At 40.8% G+C, this 16,777-nt stretch overlaps 1 pseudogene; it reads right to left on the bottom strand.

Annotated features, from left to right (window-relative positions):
• Positions 1 to 1,759: 1,759 nt before the first annotated feature.
• Positions 1,760 to 2,739, bottom strand: LOC145343546 (lamina-associated polypeptide 2, isoforms beta/gamma-like; annotated as a pseudogene).
• Between the last annotated feature and the right edge of the window lie 14,038 nt (positions 2,740 to 16,777).

Here is a 16,777-nt window from a genome sequence, read left to right as displayed (position 1 = left end):
GATAGATAAAATGGGCTGATTCCAAATCAATTGTTTTCCAATATATTTAATATTGTGACATAACAGTAAATGTGGCTTGGGCATAACAAGTGAAGCAAAGAAGGGACCAAAATCCTCATAAATATTTTCATTGTTCATGATCAGTTCTCTTTATGCCTCCAAGGAGTTTGATTTCATGCATATTAACTTTCATGATGAAGCAATCAGTATCCTTTCTGGTTAATTTTCATTCTGTTTTTCTATTTCATCAAACCCTCTACAGTATCTTTGTTGTCACACTGATTGGCACTCCTAACCAAACAGGTATTTGTTGTCAGTCCTTGCCTTATTTACCTGTAATTTATGTCTCCTATGTTGCGGAATGCATTTATCTGGTTTATTTATCTTTATTGAATAATAACTGCTTAAATCAAGCAGAAAGTATCTCCTATTAACTGCAAAACCATGCCAATATGGTTCAAAACAACATTGCAGACAATGCTGCAATATTATTGTATATTATAATGTACTGTATATTATACTGCCAACAGCTAGTTAATTAAGTAGCTAGACCAAAGTCCTGAAACAAATAAGGTAGGTCACTCAAAAGCTTTGATGCTTTACCCAGAAAAATGTTCATAGTACAACACAGCAGCTTATAAAGAGACAACTGGGGTGGCACGGTTAGCACTGCTGCCTCACAGTGCCAGGGACCAGGGTTCAATTCCGGCCTCGGGTCACTGTTTGTGGGGAGTTTGCACATTGTCCCCATGTCTGCATGGGCTTCCTCCAGGTGCTCTGGTTTCCTCCCAAAAATGTGCAGGTTAGGTTGATTAGTGTCAGGGGGATTAACAGAGTAAATATGAGGGGTTTTGGGAATAGGGCCTGGGTGGGATTGTGGTCGGTGCAGACTCAGTGAGCTGAATGGCCTCCTTCAGCACTATAGGGATTCTATGATTCTGTGATAAACACAAGAATTTTAGCACCTCTTTAGGAAATTGCTCTTTTTGATATATATTAATGGCTTGTACATGGGTACACAGGGTATAATTACAAAGACTGGAGAAATCCAGACTTTTTGTAAAACAGTGATGAGGATAGTAACAGACCTCTGGAGAACATGGGCAAATTAGTGAACTAGACAGAGACATAGCAGATGACATGTAACACAAAGAATTCTGAAGTGGTTTGTTTTGTTGGGAAGAATAAAGAACAAGAGGGTATATATACATAAACAAGTCTTTGATAGCAGAAGAAAAATAATGCATGCAGATCCTTTGCTTTACAAAATAATAAAGAAATTATGCTCTACCGATACAAAATATTGCTAATGGCCTAGCTTGAGTGTTGTGGTCAATTCAGAGCATCATATTTTTGAAGCAAGTTGAGGCTTGCTTCCAAAAGATGTAGAGGAGATAGATGAGACTTATATCAGGAATGAAAGATTTCAGTTATGCAGTGAGATACCAGAGAAGCTGAGGTTGTTCTCCTTAGAGTACAGAAGGCTAGGGGAAGATTTGACAGACGAACTCAAGATTATAAAAGGCTCTGATAATGTAAACAAGGAGAACTTCCGTGCAGTGGCAAAATGGCTGGTAACCTGAGGATTTTGATTTAAGGGAAATAAATACAGAGGTGACAAAAGATGAAAATGTTCATGCAGCAAATGGTAATTATCTGCAATGCACTTCCTGAAAAGGCAGTGGGAGCAGATTCAACAATATTTTTCAGAAGGAAGTTAGGTAAATAACTTCCTTTTGGAAGAGAAAATTAAGTTTTCTCAGCAGTGACTGACAGCTGCTGCCTTAGAGGAATCTTCAAGGTTGACGGGGAATGGATTCCTTTTGTTTGTTTCCATAGCTTGATAAACCAAGAACAGAAAGAAAGCAACAATGAGAAGCTCCACAATTTGCATCCAAATAGAGACAGAGCGTTGATTTTTACTCTTCTCTGGCTCGACCTGTGTCACTGGCTGAACTTTAGGGACCGGCCTTCTTGGAAGTGCATCCTTGAACATGAACTCAACTGGTCTCCCAGCAGCCCCTCTGATTGGTCTCCAGCAAGTGGCACTGATTCCAGTAGGCATTGATGCCTGATTACTGAACATTTCTTCCAGCAGATTGTCCTTTATTATTCCTTTTGTTCAACCTGGCTATTGCTCAGAGTTATCATTTACCAGGATGGCTGCTTTTCAGTACAGCAATTCAACAGCCCCTCTGCTCTCTGTTTCTCCCAACTGTACTCAGTTTTTCTATGCCTGGTAATTACGTGAGCCTTGCTTGTAAACAGCTCCTTATTTTCATTTATGATATCTTCTTCTGTGTCACTGTATTGATCAGAATCTGTGCTCCCATTTGGCTGGTTTTCCTCAGTTACTGAGCGCTGGTCCATCAGCTGCTCCAGCTTCTTCTCGTAAACCTTCCTAGTGGTAGTCACAACAGGACCTGCAGAAAATTTATATTTTATAAGCTGCTCTTTTAAATCTTCATCTGACAACGTAGTCACATCTATGAAATCTCTCTCTTCCTCAATGTTTGTATCCGTCTTCCTTGCTGCCTTTTTACCCCACCCCGCGTCGCTCTCCTCCTCATCACTGGAGAATTCTGCTTGGTGCTGGCAGCCTGTCAGGTGTGTGAGATACAGCCGCACATAGACATCTTTGCACTGATCCCCGGGTGGCAGCTCCAGGCTGTGGGCAATCAGCTCACCCTTCAGCCGCTCCTTGGTCAGAACCGAGGGGTCCTGCAGGAACTTGGGCATGGCGCTGGGATCCGCGAAAAGAGACTATTTCCTCGTGTGGATGTAGCTGTTACTAGGGAGCATAACTATAAGGTTCATGATGTGAGATATAGGAGGGATGTCTGAGGTAGGTTCTTTACGCAGAGAGTGGTTGGGGTGCGGAATGGACTGCCTGCTGTGATAGTGGAGTCGGACACTTTAGGAACTTTCAAGTGATTATTGGATAGGCACATGGAGCACACCAGAACGATTGGGAATGGGATTGCTTGATCTTGGGTTTGGACAAAGCTCGGCACAACATATAGAGATGAAGGGGCTGCACTGTGCTGTACTGTTCTATGTTCTATTAAAATTTCCTAGGCTATTAATTGTCTAAAATTGCAATGAATTGGATTCAAAGAACCAGTAAAGGTATGATGAGTCCAATGATACCATTCTTAAAGCTATGATTCTATGATCCTGTTTGCTCTCATTCTCTTTTTCAATTATGCTACCAAATAAGCAGTCATTTTTGCATACAAACAAATGAATTAGGAGTAGATCACCCGGCTTCCCTAGCCCGCTCCGCAATTAGTTCATTGCAGATCTGATTTTTGAATGGACTTATCTTGCATTAAGTTGATCTTTCTCTATATCCTAGCTATGACAGTAACACTGCATTCTGCACTGTCTCATTTCCTTCTCTATGAATGGTATACTTTGTCTGCATAGTGCACAAGAAACAATATTTTTCTCTGTGTACTAATAGATAATTCAAATCAAAGACTGTAACCTCAACTTCACATCCCTGCCATTATCGCAATAACCTTTCACTCCCTCGTTAATCAAGAGTCTAACTGGCTTTACCTTTAAAATTATTCAAAGAATCTACTTCCACTGCCTTTTGAGGAAGAGAGTTCCAGAGGCTCACTACTCGCAGAAAAAAAATTCTCCTCATCTCCATCTTAAATGAATGACCCTTTACTTTTAAACAGTGATCCCTAGGTGTAGATTTTTCAACAAGAGGAAACATCTTCTTCACAGGTTTCGATCAAGTCACCCCTTACTTGTCCAGACTCTAATAGATAAAACTTTAAATTCTCAAACCTTTCCTCATAAGGCAACCTGCCTATTCCTGGAGTCAGTCAATAAACATTCTCAGAAATTCTTCCAATGCATTTACATCTTTCCATAAAAAAGGAGGTCAATACTGTACACAGTACCCCAAGTTGCCTGGGGCATCAATGCCCTATACAACTGAAACATAACTGGAGCATAACCACTCTACTTCTTTTTTAATTGAATCATAATGACATTCTACTAGCTTAGGTTTTTGACATATGAGAAAAGATTGTCCTTCACTACCCTGCCTTAAATTTGATTGTTAGAAGTAGAAACAGTTGGGAAGTTCAGCAACCTCTACCCCAGCCTCAGATTCTCTCTTCCAAACTCCTTCTACTGACCACGCTTGCTCCACCCAGCGTGCCTAAGCACCAGCTTCCCAGTCCACTTCCCTCCCACCAACCTCTATTATATCAGTGGGATGGTGATGGGAAGGCCTCAGGTGTCTGAAAATGACCTAGCGCAGTATGGGGCTTTCCCTCCATTACAAGCTAATCATTCAGCTTCTGTAGGTCTAAGTGCCGCTTGCAGCCTTTGGAAGATTTGCAGGTTTTGCCCCTCAGTTGGCCTGTCATTTTTATTTATCCATTCAGGAGATGTGGGCATTGCTGGCAAGGTCAGCATTTATTGCCCATTCCTAAGAGCCCTTGGACTGAGCAATTTGCTTAGCCATTTCAGAGTTAACCACATTGCTGTGAGTCTGTGGTCATATGTAGGCCAGACCAGGTAAGAGCAGCAGATCCCCTTCCCAAAGGACATTATTGAACCAGATTGACTTTTGTGACAATCTATAGTTTCATGATTAAAGATCAGACTTTTAATTCCAGACTTTTATTGAATTCAAATTCTACTATCAGCCATGGTGGGCTTTGAACCCGGGTCCCCAGACCATTACCCTGGATCTTTGAGTCAGTAATCCAGTGACAATACCACTCCACCAATGCATCCCCACCCTTTGTTACGTTGAACAGTAGCTGGAAGCTTTATTAATGTGGGTAAGTAAAGAAGGGGCATCCCAAATGCAGTTCTCCAGCATTAAATGGAACAGGCCTTCCACTAGAGGGATGGGATTACTGGCCCATGTGCTCCCAATAGTTTAAAAGGCCTCCCACAGAAGATGATGGCATTGGTGTTTATTTTGCATTGAAACATCAGAAACATACCAACTGCTTAAGATTCAGGTCCCAATGCCAAGTTTGGTGATGCTTTCACCAATTGTTTGTTCTGCAAAAGTTATTGTTACATCAGGGAATGCCACAGAGTACAGCATTCTTTCAATTAACATCTCTTGTGCTATAAGAGTCAAAACCCTTCTGGTTTGAGATCCTTTCTTTTCTGATGCAACGTATTTACAGTTCACTATATTTCATAAAACACATAAATACATCAAATACTTCATATAAACTAAGAACAGCGTGCAACTCATGATATAAAATCAATCACTTCCAAATGTTTATTTTCTCACCTGAATCTATCATTTTTAACTTTTAAGCATGTGCAGCCATCATCTCAAATTTCATGCCTCACATTTTTACAATCTCTGTCAAAATCTATAACTTTTAAAAAGAGACTTGAACTTCCAGTTGATTGCTGTTTCATGTATAAAACTTTTACTATAACAAGCAGCGGTGGCACGGTGGTTAGCGCTGCTGCCTCACAACTCCAGGGCCCCAGGTTTGATTCCGTGTTTGGGTCACCGTTTGTGTGGAGTTTGCACATTCTCCCTGTGTCTGTGTGGGTTTCCTCGGGGTACTCCGGTTACCTCCCACAGTCCAAAGATTTGCAGCTTAGGTGCGTTGGCCATGCTAAATTACCCCTTAGTGTTCCAGAGTGTGTAGGTTAGTGGGATTAGCAGGGTAAATATGTAGGGCTACAGGGATAGGGCCTAGACGGGATTGTTGTCAGTGCAGACTCAATGGGCCGAATGGCCTCCTCTTGCACAGTAGTGTTTCTATGAGAATACTAAGGGAATAAATTCATGATTGGCTCAACACTATTTCAGTTTTCCAAGCTCATACTTATATTTGAACCCACAGGAAATAAATTTCCCTTTTTATGTTTATGAAATATTGCATTCTCCATGGAATTGCAAACAATCCATAATTGCCCCCAGCTTCCTGTCAGTTCCTGTATCCCTACTTCACAGATGAGTAATTTTGAGTGACCAGCTCCAGGCACTTCCCTCAGTTTTTGGAGAGTTCCTTAAACTCATCACCATCAGTACAGTGTGTTCCAATGATTTTTCTTCCCTCTGATCTTGCCAGGACGAATCTCTTGAAATCCTTAGCTAGTTGTAAGAAGTGTCCCTTCAGCTAGAGATGGTTTCCCTCTCACATCCAACTGTAGTTGCTCACAAAGTCAAAACAGTCTCACCTCTCTTTTGATCACACAGCACTGCTATCTATCTTGTGATATTCATTGATTTGTAGAGAAACCTTGATCTAATCTCAAAAATGACTTCTTCTTCCCACTCCTTCATGGCAACACATTAACCTTGCATTCAGGTAGAACTATTTTTGACCCCAATTCTTTTTCACCTTCAAAATATTTTACATGTTTACAACCTAACTTCTCTTGAATTTTGGGAGACTCAGCCATTGTGGACTTAGAGACTTCTGCAGTTGTCTCCAAGCATCATCTCCCCAACAAACTACCCAGACTTCAGAATTGGTCACACAATCCCCTTCCTCTGCCTAACTTTAAAGATACAGACCAGGTTTATCTGACCTGTCAAGATGGACCCACCATAGGAGGTTCTGCAGTCCAGCCAAACATCCATCAACTTTTAGCATGACTGGACAATCCTGGCCGTGGGCGGAGCTGGTAAATCATAGAATCCTACAGTGTAGAAGGGGGCCATTTGACCCATCGAGCCTGCACCCATCACAATCCCACCCAGCCCCATCCCCACAACCTCATGCATTTACCCATCTTGTCCCCCTAACACTAAGGGGAAATTTAACATGGCCAACCCACCTAACCCACAAATCTTTGGACTGTGAGAGGAAACGGGAGCACCCAGAGGAAACCCACATAGATACGGGGAGAATGTGCAACTCCACACAGACAGTGACCCAAGCCGGGAATCGAACCTGGATCCCTGATGCTGTGAGGCAACAGTACTAACCACTGTGCCACTGTGTCGCCACTCGGTCCCAAAACATCTTATCAAATTTCTCAGCTGTAACAAACGGTGGAATTTCTGTGCATAGTGTACTAGCTGAACTGGGAGAATCAGTGTGCAGCTCAGCAGCTGCATACCTGAGTTTTCTCTCCAGATTCGCTGGCACTCTGTACTCAGATAATCTGGAGGCATGGTCTTCACTGTCACGGTGGCCTGCAACACTGGCTCCACATTGATCGGAGAGGCTGCCTCAATCGGCGCAATGAAAATACAACTCCGTCCCCGGATATGGAAAATCGTCCTCCCACTAGCACTGGGGTAATCCGCATTCCATGAATAAGTGCACCCCCTCACCCATCAAGAAGTGTGCAAGCTCTCTCCAATGAATAGGGTGGAACCCCCTCCTACTTATTGAGGGAATTTCCCCCTCCCTCACCAATGAAGCTCCATAGAGGGCTGCCTTGGCTCTTCCTCTGGCCATCGCACTACAGGGTGCAGTGCCAGGATGCCAGGAAACTGTCCGGATATTTCCGTAACCCCCTGAGAGTTATGCTTACCTGTACACCCCCAGTGGCTTCCCTGCATTTGCTTCATGCAGTTGTAAACCTCACTGGCATAATTAATAGTTTATTTATTAGTGTCATAAGTGGGCTTAAGTTAACACTGCAGTGAAGTTACTGTGAAAATTCCCTAGTCTTCACACTCTGGCACCTGTTTGAGCACACTGAGGGAGAATTTAGCATGGCCAATGCACCTAACCAGCATGTCTTTCAAACTGTGGGAGGAAACCGGAGCACCCAGAGGAAACTCAATGCAGATACGGGGAGAACATGCAAACTCCACACAGACAGTGAACCAAGGCTGGAATTGAACCCGGGTCCCTGGTGCTGTGAGGCAGCAGTGCTAACCAGTGTGCAGGCAGGGAAGCCCTTTAAGTGTACTAAAATTTATTTAAATCGGTTCCCAGCCTTTCTGAAGGGGTGCCTCGTTACTTCATCAGTGAGGAGCAGGGAAAATTGGAAGACAGGATCTTGCTGGCGAGAATCTCACAAAACTTTGCTCCCATGTCACTGTTTGTGCTCACAGATAACATGGATACAAAATCACTCCCAATGTTTCACCATAAGAATTTAACGTAACATCAGTTCAGTTTGGAGCCCACTCAATTCTGCTTTCACATAATTTACACATCTTAATTTCACTCAAAAATGGCACTGAGTGATAAATTCTTCAAAATAAGCTAAAACAAAAGCACCTAACACAGATGTTCCTGTCCAGCTACCTTTCACTGGCCTCTTCCTTTTGTTCCTTTTTTGCCCCTTCTTTTTCTTGGCTATGTACTTTCATAAAAGGTTTCATCACTTCTTGTCTTTCAATTCTGAAACATCAGTGACCTCAAATACTGGCTATGACTCACACAGGGTGATATGAATTGTTAGCCAATTTGCAAGGCTGGGGATGCAAAAACCCTGTCAATATTAATAGCAGGACCTCATTGGAATCATAGAGTCACAGAGGTTTACAGCATGCAAACAGGCTTTTCAGCACAAATTGTCCATGCCACCCTTTTTTTTAAACCCCTAATCTAATCCCAATTGCCCGCATTTGGCCTATATTCTTCCATACCCATCTTACCCATGTAACTGTCTAAATGCTTTTTAAAAGATAAAATTGTACCCGCCTCTACTACTGTCTCTGGCAGCTCACCAAATTTGCCAGTCTGGACATTGCCCAACTCACCCGATTGCCACTCTGGAGATTGCACCTCCCTCACAATAAACCCCTCCCTCACTGAAGGGATGCTTTCTCTCCCTAACTACCCAGAGGGGGGGCTTCAAATGCATCCGTCCGATCACTGTTGATGGGGACCATATGTGATCCTCACTGGTTAGGACATCGACCGGTGAGGAGGTAAAATCAAGTGAACTTGGACAACAGCATCCAGGACTCATTAACAACACATGTCATGAAAATTTAAAACAGCTTTATACCCTTTGTAGATGCAAAGTCAATTTTGCAGGCTATAACATCCAAGAGGTGAGAAACCAATCGACTTGTAGGACAAGCCAACAAGATTGTCCCCTAAAATGTTTGGTCCTCTTTCACCAAGGACCCAGGTACAACAGATTTGCCAGACAAGGATATTGAAAGTATATCCCACAATTTCACAAATCTAGTTCCTTTCGTTTTATTATTCATTCATAGGACACGGGCATTGCTGGCTGACCAGTGTTGATTGTCCATCCCTAGTTGCCTTTGGAGGACAATTGCTGTGATTCTGGAGTCACATGTAAGCCAGACCAGGTAAGGATGGCAAATATCCTTCCCTAAAGGATATCAGTGAACCAGATGAGCTTTTCTGACAATCAACAGTTATTTCATGGTCACCAGTAGACTCTTTACAGATATCATTTTTTGAATTCAAATTCCACAATCTGCCCTGGTGGGACTCAAACCAAAGTCCCCAGAACATTAGCTGAGTTTCTGGATTCTTGTCTAGTAATAATACCACAAGGCCATCTCATCCTAATTCATGTTTTAGAGTATAACTTTTGGTTTTAGGAATGAAAGGTTTAGCTGAAAATAAATTGTAACTTCAGGTTAAGAAACTGACAAATGCAATTCTGCTAGAAATGTAACTAAGTTTATTATGTTTATAAGGTAAACCTGTATTTATTCAATTGGGACAGGGTTGATCGTGAGAAAGATTTGTCACTGAATTTTTGGTACGGCCAGAAAGTTTACATTAAGCTAAAAGCTAGAAGTTTGGAAAGGAATGTCATAAAATTCCATTAGAAATATAAATTAATTATATGAGTAACAGAATCAAATCGATTAACGGTGATAATAACTTATTTACATTTCTGCTTGAAACACCCCATATATGCCACATTGCCACAGAGATTGGTGTTAGGGGTTGAGGAGATTCCTCTGTGGAGTTGGGGGGGGGGTGCAGGGGCAGGGTGATATATCTGTGTCTGTGTGCCTGTCTGTGTGTGTATTTTGGCACACAAAAACAAGTAGCCAGTGATCAGTCAGTTCAGAACAGGCAGAGAGAATGCATCCACCGGGAGCAGGTAATCAGCTGTAGGACCAGCAGCTTTACAGAAACTGTAAGGGCATTGATGGCTATTCAGAACCAGAGGGAATTCCCAAAGTTTAACTCACAAAGCAGAAAAGCAGCGAAGACCAAGCTTGAATTGAAGATTCTACACTCTTTTCTTATCTTTAAAGAAAAATTGAAGGATCATTTCGCCAAAGGCAAAGGATTCCCATGAAATATCATACCTTGACAACTAATAGAAGCAGAGGACAAACAAAGGTGAATTCTGGAGGGCTGTGGCATACCTTTGGTTGGTCCCAGGAAAAGTGAATAAACTTTCAAGATTTTATAAGATAAAAAAATGTTTAGAGGGGAAGTAAAAATAGAACTGTGTTCAGGGCATAAATCCTAATAAACTGTAGTATTAAGCGCTTTTCTTAATTATTTATATTCTCACTAAAGTTTGTTTTTGTACAGAAATGTGAAATCTAGTGGTGTAGTTGTCAGCTAATCAAGGGAATTTTGGATTTCTTTTGAAATGTTAACGATTTCTAACAGGATTTGGAATTAGGCTGCTTTGAAATAAAACCCCTTTTGAAACTATTTCTGTATGGCTTGTTCTGAATTAATGTTTATATGCTATTTTTATCATTCTCAATAAGACCAGTATGTATGTTCAATGATGCATTTATGTAAAGCAGTTAAGATTATTATTAACATTTGTTTCAACCACATCCCAAAATAAATCTTTCATATTTCTTAGCCAAAGTTCCATGTGTCTTTCTAAATAAATGTCTCTGCTATTGTTTTTACTTTGCTCCATTATAATTAGCAGAGTTAAAATAGACAAGGACCAGAGGCCTAGTTTAGTTGAGTTTATATCCAGTTAGGTTAATGTGAACTTGATCTGATGGAACACAAGTGCTATTATACTCTTTCAGTTCAATGACAATATATGAAAATTGTACCAGTTGAAATTCCCATCCACATTATCACTGAAATAGAATGCATAGAACCCCAAGGCAAACTTTATTTTCAATTTAGCCCAATTCGATCTCCCCACTACCAGTAATGATCCTTTACAATTGCCTCAAACCAGCTCATTTTGAATCCTGACAGACAAGCAGCATTCAGATGTAATATGCAGTCATGAAATTTCCTCGTTAGATTAAATCTCATATTTAGACTTGTGACTTGCATTTTTTACTTACTCTGACTCAAATCCCATCACTGCAGATGGTTGAGTCAATTCGGTTCCACACATGCAAGGGAAGTTATTTATTGTCATTATTGTGACCAATGACTCTCAGGAAGTACTCAGTTAGACTAATTATCAGACAATGTTATGAAGGAAGTGAGTAATCCACCCCCTGACAAAGCCTGTCAACCATCTAAAAGACCATTTAAGGGCCTTGGTTGAGGTGAAAGGGGAAGGCCTTTGTACTGGCATTTGCCAGGTTAGGGTGGGTGGGAGAGTGGTGGGAAAAGCCCCCAGAGAATCTTTGGCTCCAACTCCCACTGCCTCCCCCTCATCACCCAAATTGTCAGCGTCAACTAGTGGAATTCTTCCATAATGTATTTGTCTTTCTAAAATGGATACAATCTATAAAGTAAGTCCTGTTCTTTCTACATATTAGCTTGGTTCACAAATAACACTGTCATCTCTGAAGCAGAAGACCACAGTTTCAAATCCCACTGCAGAATCTAGTCTGAAACTTGAATGCAACACTGAAGGATTGTTATTTTTTTGGGAAGGATATTAAACCAAGGCCCTTTTTGGATACTTAGGTGAATGTAGAAGGCTCCATTGCACTACACAAATAAAGCAATCATGTTCTCTTGGCATTCCAGTCACATTTATTCCTCAGAAAATTAACTTGTCATTCAGCTCAATGCTGATTATTGGCTCTCGCTGTTTACAAATTGGCTCCCCCAGAACACAGCGTAGCTACACTTCAGAAAGAATTCATTGATTGTAAAGCATATTGGGGCATTGCAAGGACATGAAAGATGCATATCTATGTCAGTTTATAACTTTGTGGGATGTTAGTACAAATACATTGTATTAACCCTCTTACATCCTAGTGTGAAAACAAAACAAAAGTTGTTGCTATAGTTATAAGTTTTAATTTACCATGCAGGAAAGGGATAATTTTGGGCACCTTTAAGATGTTTCCCTTATATCTAAATATAACAGAAGAGGAGTGATGGGGGAAAGGGAGAATCACAAACCTGTCAAGGAGAATGTAATCCATATATATTTCACACCCCACCACTCCCCACAACCCCCACCTCCCATTCAAAGACTATGTAGGCAACTGAGAACATTTGAAACATCTGTCTCTGAGAAGATCTGCATAAGAAATGTACTCTTCACCAAATATATGAGAGGGCACATTTTTGACTTTCTGTAGGAAAATTTTAAACCAAGCTACTCTCTCAGTGGCTATGAAGTTGACTATCACCCTCAGGACTTTTAACAAGCCATAAGGAATCTGCACAACACCAGCCAGGGTGCAGCACAGTCATATTTTGGCCATGTTACTGCTAACCATTACAGCACAGGAGCCAAATTCATAAGCTTTGATATTTTAGTGAGGCAATCGGCAAAAAGTGTTGGGTAAGTGTCCAGCATACACAGGGTTAATGTAAGAGTAAGTGTAGTACCATCCATATGGTGATGTAAGAAGACACATGACCCAGATCCGGAACTGAAATGAATATACAGTACGACTGATATTAGAGTGTGCATTAATTGCTTTAGAATAGACCCATGTAGTGAGAGCTTTTCTTGGGACGATGAGAAATTTAGCCAATATTTTAGGCATGATGGGATCCTTGGCCAAGGATACTTTTTGGGCAGCTTTCACAGACCTTAGTTGTTTAACAGGACAAAAAGGAGCTGGGGGAAACTGAAGGCCATACCCAAAGTGAGATAATGGGAACATCTGCTTGGCTAAGAAATTAATGAGAAACATCATGGTGAAGAGCAGCAAGATAAGAACTTTGAAAATGTGCTACAAAGCCTGTATCATTGAGAGAGGCTGCTTGGCAAGCTGAAATATACTCTCTCCTGTTCTAAAAAAGTGTCTACTTATCGAAAACTCACAAATCAGAGTAAACAGGGATAGCACGGGAGTTGCTCAGAGCTTGTACCCTTGACTATAAATGTGTAAATAGCTCTAATAGTTAATAAAGACTTCCAATTAACCCACTGTAAACGACAAAGACTTCTTTAATATACAATACTCTGTAACCAACACCCTCGCAACAAGGGTCATGCAGCTTTTTTGGATTTCTGCATTGTCCAAGGCAATGGGAGTAATTAATGGTATGCATCACACATACAATAGGCCATTATCAAGAAGAACTTCATTCAATATTCAGCAGTTATAAAATCCTTAAAACATGCAAGAAGATGCCATGATGAATTAATTCATTGGCATTTGGCCTATGCTGACCTTTTCAGGCATAGGAATCATAAGAGGGAGGCACAGTGGTTAGCACCACTGCCTCACAATGCCAGGGACTCAAGTTTGATACTAACCTTGCATGACTGTCTGTGTGGAGTTTGTACATTCTTGCATGGATGACCTTTTGCTGTTCCTGTTAGGTGGATTGGCCATGCTATATTGTCCCTTAGTGTTCAAAAATGTGTTGGTTAGGTGCATTAGCCATGGGAAATGCATGGGGCTCAAAAGGATCAGATGCACTTTCAGAGAGTCAGTATAGACTTGATGGGCTGGATGGCTTCATTCTTGCGCTGCAGAGAAACTATGATAACTATTTATTGAGCTTTATTCTGCCTTTATAAATGGTGTATTCAACAGAATATTATCACCTGTACTGATATTGGGTAGGAAAATACCTAAACTATTTTTGTAGGTGATTAATAACTGCACATTTTCATCATTCTCTGTACTGAATTTTAAAACATAATTGGTAGTTTGACTTTGCTATGGTATTCTACTTTGACAATAGTGAGCTCTATTGAAGGTGACAGCTTATCCAATTTGGATGCTTTTCCATTTATGTCATTACATTCGTGGTAAGAGCAAATCTATATAAGTCTGTCTTCAGTGCGGTTGAAAAACTGAAGCCTGAGGAATAGTTTCACTCCCATAAAATTAGATTTGGTTTCTGTCAGAGTGACCTGAACTGAAATGTTTTCTAACAAAAAACTAATTTTGATTCAGTTCACGTGCCAATAGATAATAAATTGAACTGCTCTGTTCAAATATTAAATTAAACCTTCTTCAAAGGACTTTTCTCTGAAACTGCAACGGTTGTATTCTTTTGGAGGCTAATCAATATAAAAAAGAACAGGCTACATTGTAGGATCCTGATTTTACAAGAAATCATGACACGATTCATCACAAGCACAATCATTCTATTTGGTTAAGTTTTGGCACGTAGCGGCAAAGAGAACTGATGTATTGTTATGCCAAATGGATGGATTGCAGACTGCAGCAATGTCCTTTTACTTCAAGGTAAAAGAGAAGCAGATATGTCCCTGGTGTCAGAGGTAGAAAACATAACACAGGAGAGAAGAATTCAATGATGGGATGTGCTGTGATGCTTCTTGCAGTAAACAGTGCCTGATTCCTACTGTCCTTTTATTCTGCTTGAATATAGCAAGCCACATAGACATTTTCAGCATTATTAACAACATAAGGGGAGGCAGTAACATTAAGGTATATCGTTGGTGGACTAGTAATCCAGAGGCCCAAGGTAATGCTCTGGGGGCCCCAGTTCAAATCCCACCACAGCACATGGTGAAATTTGAATTCAATTAAAAAATCTGGAATTTAAATAAAGGCTAATGATGACCATGAAACCATTAGATTGTAGTAACAAAAAGCTCCATCTGGTTCACTAACGTCCCTTAGGGAAGGAAATCTGCCATCCTTACCTGGTCCAGCCTACATTTAACTCCAGAATGAATAATAAAAAGCATGCCCTTCAACTACCCGACTTCAGAACGTGCACAGTAGGCGTCTTTGCATTGTGGGACTTAAAATAGAGATCTACTACTTTCAAAACAGGGCAGAGGACTGTGGGAAGAACAGCAGCAGCTGCTATGGCAGGCTCAGCACCTTGCTGAGGATGAAAGGAGAAAAAGCTGACAGCAGCTGGGAGATTTGTGTAACTCCACTAGTAGCCCTAGGCAATATAAAGTGAATGTACATGAGATTGTTACCCTCTGTTTATGCCAATCACCTTTGATTTGATTTAACCCAACATCCTGGATATAAATGAATGAAGGCCGACCCTGACATTTTCTTTCCTGTATTCATACTCATTTTTATCAACCATTGACAATCCACTTCAAAGCCTCAGAATAATGTGAATAAGTATTTAACCTTCTCTAGATAGGTTAAGTGCCACATGTGCTTATATTATAAGAATGTCTTTTCCAATTGGCAGCTTTTTGGCAGTGTAGTTCAGGCATGTATCAATGTCAAATCATCATCAGCCCATTGCAATTTCATCTCTGAACTTTTAGAAGCCATAAAGGGCAGTTTGAGGACCGCAAAGTACTCTTTCCTGGCTTATCAAACAAAATTTCAATGCTTTCAAAGAGTTGAAATACTGGAGTGTAACATTATTCTCAGCAGAAACAGAAATCTTGGTGTCAGCATGTTGAAAAAGCTCCCTCCTCCCCTCCCAAATGTTCAAATGAGTCACTGATGGATCTTACTATCAAGGCAGGAAGGTCCAGTTGAGAAATTTTGCAAATCAGCAGACCCATCTCTTCATTAAAACAAGCCCCAGCCATTATATTCTCATTCTGGTGAGGCAGGAGCAGCATAGATCTGGGCCTGCCACCTCAGTAGGCAGTTTGGTATTGACCATGGAAGTGGGAAAATGTTGAGGCAGGCTGATTTCTTCTCTGTTATGAAGGCTGTTGGGCCCTCTAAACCCCACCCCCACACACCCTTAGCTCCATACACTCACCATGCCACCTCCCTACCTGCCGTGCCCCTTCCAGGATCCCTCTACATCCTCCATTCTCATTCTCCCAGTTTGCACTATAGTGCCATGAAGCAGATATAAACGATGACAAGAATTGAAGTGCACTTAACAAAAACACCCCTTCATAATTCTGCTTGTAATGAAACTACAGCTCTTACAATCCAATAAAAAAGCTTATTAGGCAGAGCCATTACGATATCAATTACTGAGATTTTACCACACTTCACATTTCTTAATTATGTTTGAATAAATATACTCACATTAAAAGAAGTTCAAAGAAAGAATAACTTATTATAACCTCATAAAGATGTCCACGAATCAAAACAAATATGCAGTTCCACCTGCAAAAGTAGATCTGCTGCTAATAATTATAATTAGCCACAATATGAATAATTGACTGAACTCCAAAACTCACCAATGGATGAGTTTATAAGGATCTTTTGGCATTTGGCATTTTAATGGGATTGTAAGTGCAGCAGTTTCTTTCAAAACAGATTGATGCTTTTCAGAACTTGTCATTGTTATTATATGATTCATTGATTCTACAGTGCATATTGGGTGAATGGGCATGAGGATATGGGGAAACATGGATAGGGCATGGGGACATGGGGAAATGACCTTTTGAACATACCTTTCAAAATGTTCCTGAATACAGACTGTGGTTCACATATCCCCTGAGGGGCTGTGAACCATTTGTCCTTGGAAAGCTCGTCTGTTGCATGAAAATTGCACACATAAATTCAAGCTAAAAACAACAGATTTATTGAAGGAAGGAGCTATTGCTTGTTCAGAGAACAAACTGAAACTAAAACAGC

Source organism: Carcharhinus amblyrhynchos, chromosome 5 (assembly GCF_965287045.1).
Source record: "Carcharhinus amblyrhynchos chromosome 5, sCarAmb.v2.hapA, whole genome shotgun sequence".
In the NCBI taxonomy this organism is placed as follows: Eukaryota; Metazoa; Chordata; class Chondrichthyes; order Carcharhiniformes; family Carcharhinidae; genus Carcharhinus; species Carcharhinus amblyrhynchos.
Note: the sequence above shows the minus strand (reverse complement) of the source record. Positions and strands in the feature narration are given on the sequence as shown.